General features: G+C 36.7%; 1 long non-coding RNA gene across 1 annotated transcript; it reads right to left on the bottom strand.

Moving 5' to 3' along the window:
* Positions 1–501: 501 nt before the first annotated feature.
* LOC122018621 lies at positions 502–1,112 on the bottom strand. The gene is made up of 3 exons (XR_006121841.1): positions 1,050–1,112; positions 676–791; positions 502–582 (listed from the first exon to the last, which is right to left on the bottom strand). It is a non-coding gene; the product is annotated as an uncharacterized LOC122018621 (long non-coding RNA).
* Positions 1,113–6,390: the final 5,278 nt, after the last annotated feature.

Here is a 6,390-nt window from a genome sequence, read left to right as displayed (position 1 = left end):
AGAGGCAGATCAATTCTTCGACATCACCTTAATCATTTTTGACAAACCAATACAATTCCATCCATTCAATTCATATCAAAATATCAAAGCATTAGGCAATTTTCTTGTCACTCGTAGTCAATACGCAAGTATGTTATCCCACCAATTGTGTAATGCTAGGAAAATCTAAATATAATTATGTAAGTGTGCAAAAATGAGGCTAGATAACATGGAGTAGAATGAAGGTATTTGAGAAATACTAGTCAAAAAATTGAACATTATTGGCAGGAAATTGCTCAATGTACGTGTTACTAAATTGAATCAATCTCAATCAATCACTAGTATTAGGTAAACATAAATAACAAGATTAAGTATAAATAGCATAAACTCTTCCTCATTCAATCAAATTGATCTCACTCATTCCAAAGCAAACTCAAACTAGTCTTCATCAGTTATAGATTCCAGCATCATAAAGCAACTTGGCATATGGTATCATCAACTACCTTCAAGTGAGCAGCTGCCTTGTCCTTGTCTGTAAAGACACCAGTAGACTTCACAACGAAGTTAGCTCCAGTCTCACCCCAAGGAATCTCCTCAGGATTCCTAAACACAACCACAATCTCAGTAAATAACACCAACAAAAAATTCAGTGACAACAGCTACTTCTTTCAGAACAGACAATAGCATTTTAAACACCTGATGCCAAAGACAGTAACCTCTTTCTCTCCAAAAAGAAGGGTCTTGGAATCCTTCACTTTTATCTCGTTATGCTTCCATTTCCCATGTACAGTATCATATTTAAACATGTATGTCTGCAAATGTATCCAAGTTAGACAGTCAGATCTAAGATACAGCTAAAGAAACATAGTATAAACTAAAAGCATAAAAAATCTAATCCATAGGATCTGCAGTTTGGATCTATATATATGTAGCGACCATCCACTTCTAAATAATATATTTTGATGGAAGATAAATGAACAAAGCACAATAAATATACAAATCAGACTAGTAAAGCCAAAAGAATGCATAAAAAAGTAACCGCATAGGTAGATCGATACGCTAAAGAGTACCATGTAATCGGTGGTAATGAATGGATCATTGACGACGACGAGTTCCACATCCTCACTCTGGAGCGTGACTCTAGCGACCAATCACCCAATCCTACAGAACAAACAGAATTAAGGACAGAAACCAAGATCGACAGTCGTAATTAAAAAGACACTCCTGTGAAACAAAAAAGAAAGCCTACCATTGATGTCGATCTTGATCTTGGCTGCAAAAAGTCATACCAAACAAATGAAAGAAGAAACCAAAAAAAAAAGAACAAAAAACAATTAAGGACAGTAGAGATGAACAGATATACCCATGGCGGCGAAAGGATAAAGATGGGGCGCAACAACGACAGAGATGGGGCACGACAAAGACGATCGAGACGCAGCGGCAGAGACGATCGAGGTGTAGCGGCGGAGATGATCGAGGAGATGCGGTGGTGGAGACGGGGCACACACGTTTGGGAAAAGTCAAGGCCAGCGGCGGCGACGGTGGAGACGGGGCACGGGCGTTTGGGAAAAGTTAATCTCATCTAGGTTAAACACTACATGATATAAGTTAGATTAATATATTTATTATGTATGATGACATCTATAAAATGTGTTAAGATATAATATCTAATCAAATATTATATTTTTCAAATTAATTAGTTTTAATAAATATCGTTATAAAGGATTTATAATGACATTTTATAATAAGGCTCATCACGAAAATGTCCTAATAGACCATTTTTCTGGTAGTGAATGTATATGAGACCAAATCTTTTACATAATATTAAAACCTATAACTTCCATTAATATGGTATGAACCAAAGTGTAAGTTCTTATTTGAGTTGTTGGCCAAAGTCAAGCTCAACTTGAAATTAAATATGTTTAAACCATGGAGATGCAATCTCATGATTAACGAGTTGGTTTTAAACTTGAAGCATTGATTTGTTGTACCAAAGCCATGATAAATGTGGATAGAGGTGAAGTTGGGTGATGTGTATTTGATGTATATTTGTTAAAGTGTTAATAACTTGATGTTTATACGAAAATCAATTAGTTGCTAGCATAATGTGATAGTTGTATATAAGCGATATGCAATCGGTAAACTTGTTGCCTACGGCTATAGCTAAGAATGCTTGTTGGCCAAAGTCAAGATTGATCTTATCTATGGTGGATATCAACCCACTTGGAGAAAACCAACTATCTCTTGAATTCAAAATAAGAGTATTTTAATTTGATAAATAATAAATCTTTTATTACATGTAAATTGTTTACATAAATAAAATCATGTCTCTAATACATTCTCATTTTTATATTTTTAGGTTAATCATTTAATTATGACTTTTATTAATCTGCATTTGATTTTGGATTCGAACAAACTGACTAGGCCAAACTTCTTAGACTAGTTTCAATGTTTGAGAATTATTCTTAAACCTAAGAAGCTAGCTTATGTCCTTGATGAGTCTCTTCCCACAAGTCTTGCTTTCAATGCAACTGTGGACCAATGTTGGCCCATTAAAAATATAAGGATGATTCTGTACTTATAGGTTGCATCATACAAGCCGCTATGACTCAATAGTATGAGCATTTGGATGCTTATGATATTGTCTATCATCTCGTGAGCTATTTGATGAGTAAGTTAGATTCGAAAGGTTCGAGGTCTGCAAGCTTCTCTTTTGCTCAAAGATGCAGGAGGGGTTCATCTGTAGTACAATTTATACTAAAGATAAACAACTACATAGAGATTGTTGTATCACTCGATTTTATGATGGATCATGAGTTAATTTTACACTCGATTTCAAAGTATTGACTTAATTTTACATAGTTTGTCGAAAAGTCATTCATAATTTATGATCAACTATTGGATGAACAATTCAAAATTGACCATCCTCGAGATAATTAATATGGTTAAGACTATGGAGCATTCTGTTAAAATTGAACATAAAACTGTGATATTAGTAGACTCCTCCAAGAATTATTCTATGAGGGAGACAAAACATCAGAATAAGGGGAAGAGAAAAAAGGCCAAGATAGTAGAACCATCACAAAAGAGCCCATGCCATCATTTTGGAAAGATGGTGTTAGTGCGGAAAGCATTCGATGATCGAACCTGAATTTTGATAATGGCAAATGATTTAAAGTTAAGATTATTTGTGATCTAATGTGTTGAATGAGCTTGCAGGAAAAGTCCTAAGGTATCTTAGGCAAAAGTCTTACCTATGGTTAGGTAGGCAGGAAAACCCTAGGGGGTGGTAACCCTAGGTCCTAGGGGGTGGTAACCCTAGGTGGAAAGGCTTGGAGGGTCGAGGTCTTCGGGCAAAAGTCCTAAAGTCGGATACTCTAGGTGGAAAGTCCTGGTGTCACGAACCAGGTGGAAAGTCTGGGCGGGTCGTAGAGTGGACGTATAGCAAAAAGACCTGAAGACTCAGGTGCTGAACAAAAGCCAGTCGATCTGGAGAATCGAACTGGCAACAGGTATACTCTCCTGAGTGGAGTAGGTGAGGGTGCATTCCCCGCTGAGGGAACAGTAGGCGTCGGTTCGACCTAGGGTTTCCGATCAAAAATCTGAAGTCAGAACAGGACAGTCCGGTGGCTGTCGGACATTTATTTTTATGTTATTGTTATGTGATAACTTTGTTTTATAGGATATGTTGTTATTTTATGGACTAACGTATCTTGCAGGATGTAAAAAGAACTTAACTTCTCGGATGAATAGTGCTGGGGTGCCTCTATGGAGCTTAGAGATGCCTTAGGTGCTTTGGCAAAAGGGGCGTGCGAAGTCAAGCTAGAGGCACCCTCAAGGAGTGCTGAGGCGCCTCAGATGGGCTTGAACGCACCCTCCATGGCATTGGAGGTGCCTTCAAGAGGATGAGTGACGACTTCTTCAGCCCTTATCTTCGTTGAGGAATCGACGAAGTTGAGGGCGCCCTTAAGGAGGTTGAAGGCACCCTCAATGGGCTTTATAAGGAGGTCTCGAGCAACAACATGTATCAATCAAGTTCTAAGCAATCTTTCTTCAGCGCACTGCTAACGAGACGATCCGGCTAAGCTACAACAAGACCTCGTTGACCCGAAGCTATTTAATTTCAATTCTTTGTTGTTGGTATAGCTTTTTCAATACTGTCATTGTAATAATTCTTGTAATATTTGTGAGATTATAGTTGTTGCCCAAAGTAAACGCTCAACGAGCATGGGCCTTGGAGTAGGAGTCGCCCAAGGCTCCGAACCAAGTAAATCTTGGTGTGTTTCTGTGTTCCTTTATTTATTATTCCGCTGTGTTATCTGATAAGTTTTTCGAATATGAAAAGTGAAAGCCACGAGCGCTATTCACCCCCCCCCCCTATAGCACATCTCGATCCAAAAGATGGGACACTGGCGAAGAAACTACATGATTTATTTTGAATTTGTGAAGAAGAATAAGGCATCTGATACCCCATCCTCTTTAGGTATTTTCATTATTGATTATCATGTTATTTCCTCAGAAACTTGAATATTAGATAATAAGTTGGCTCACATAATTTAATGACATATATGGACTGAGGAATAGCAAAAGACTCATCAAGGGAGAATCAAGTCTGCGAGTTGGGAATAGAGCAAAGGTCACTGCAGTCACCATCAGAACATACTTGTTAAAGTTTCCTAGTGGACTTGTCTTAGAACTAGATAATTATTATTTTGTTTCTGCATTAATAAAAAATATTGTTTCAATTTCTTGCTTAAATAGAAAAGGCTTCAATTTGACTTTTAGTAACAATTATTATTATATAAGTTTAAATGGTGCTCTTTATGACATTAAAACTTTATTCAATGACATCTACGCATTAGATATATTTGGTGATGTTTTCAATATTGAAAAGAACAATAAACACATTCGAATAAATAATCAATTAAGCTCTTACTCGTGGTATTGTTGCCTTGGCTATATAAGCAAAAAACGTATGTTCAAATTGTAAAAGATTGTAGTTCTCAAATCATTTGAATTAGAAACATTTAATACATGTGATTTATGTTTAAAAGGCAAGATGACAAAGTTATCTTTTTTTGGAAAGGGTGAACAAGTTAATGAGTTACTTGGGCTCATGCATACTGATGTATATGGACCAATGTCAACTTACGCACTAGGAGGTTATAGTTATTTTATTACTTTCATTGATGATCACTTTGTTAGATCATTTAGTGTGATCCTATGTTTTGATGTTTGGGCAAATGTTTAATTTAGGTTTATTCATATATTTGATATACAGTTTGAGTATGCACGATGTAGTTAGAGCCCTAGAGCCAATCATTTAATGATTGTTGTATGGACTCATTGTATCATATTCTTATATATAAAAAAGGCATTTGTTTATGGTTATTATGCGTGCATTGGTGCCAAATAACTAAGTATAATAGCGTCCTTGAGTAGAAGGTTCTTACCTATATCAATCGGTTAGTTGAATCGATAGTGAGATGATATAGGGAACACTACTCTTAATCATTCCTAGTCAAGTATTAGCATTCAAGGACAATGTTAATGCGACGAGACTAGCATGTAGGACAACTTGATGACTTGATCTCACAAGTCATGGATATGGAGATATCAAGTTGACACATGGGTATGCATTAGAGAATGTATACTGAATGACCCACCATGAGAAAGTATCATGGATCGTTATATGAGTGTCATATACTTTCTCATGTGGATATTAGTATGACTATTAGTCCTTGGACCTGAAGTCACCATGACTCCCTACATAAGGAGTTGCATACTTTGGTTTCGTCAAACGTCACCCGTAACTGGGTGGACTAAAAAGGCGATTACTGGGTATGTAACAAATTATGCGGAGGGATGTGAGTGATGTAGATGGGATCTATCCCTCCTATATGACGGGAGTGACATCGATATTCTTGATAGAGTGAGACGACTAAGTGCATGGCCATGCCCAAATGAGTCAATATGAGATGTTGAGCTCATTTGATTGAGTGAGTCTACTTGGGATTCAAGATTTAGATTGATTAGAGGATGACACGGTCTATGCCTCACATTGATCAATCTAGATGTCAAGGATAGAAGGACATTTGTCATATATTGTGAAGAGTCACAATTAGTAGTCACAAGGTGATGTTGGATCTCAACATTCTTGTAACTTGGGTAGTAATGATGTGTTGCTATATACTGCTCATTACTTATGCTTCTAAAAGGGTTTAGGAGCATTGCCAACGTTACAAGAACCTATAGGGTCATACACAAAGGGTAATTAGATAGAGATTAGGTTCATTTGATGAGCCTAAAGGATTAGGTTCATGTGATGAACCAAATTGGATTAAGTGTAAAATACCGAAAAAATGGCGAATATTAATAAGAGAATTTTTCAGAATTTTTGGAAATTTTCTG

The sequence above is a fragment of the Zingiber officinale genome, chromosome 9A (genome assembly GCF_018446385.1).
Source record: "Zingiber officinale cultivar Zhangliang chromosome 9A, Zo_v1.1, whole genome shotgun sequence".
NCBI lineage: Eukaryota > Viridiplantae > Streptophyta > Magnoliopsida > Zingiberales > Zingiberaceae > Zingiber > Zingiber officinale.
This window is presented reverse-complemented; position numbering and strand designations above follow the sequence as displayed.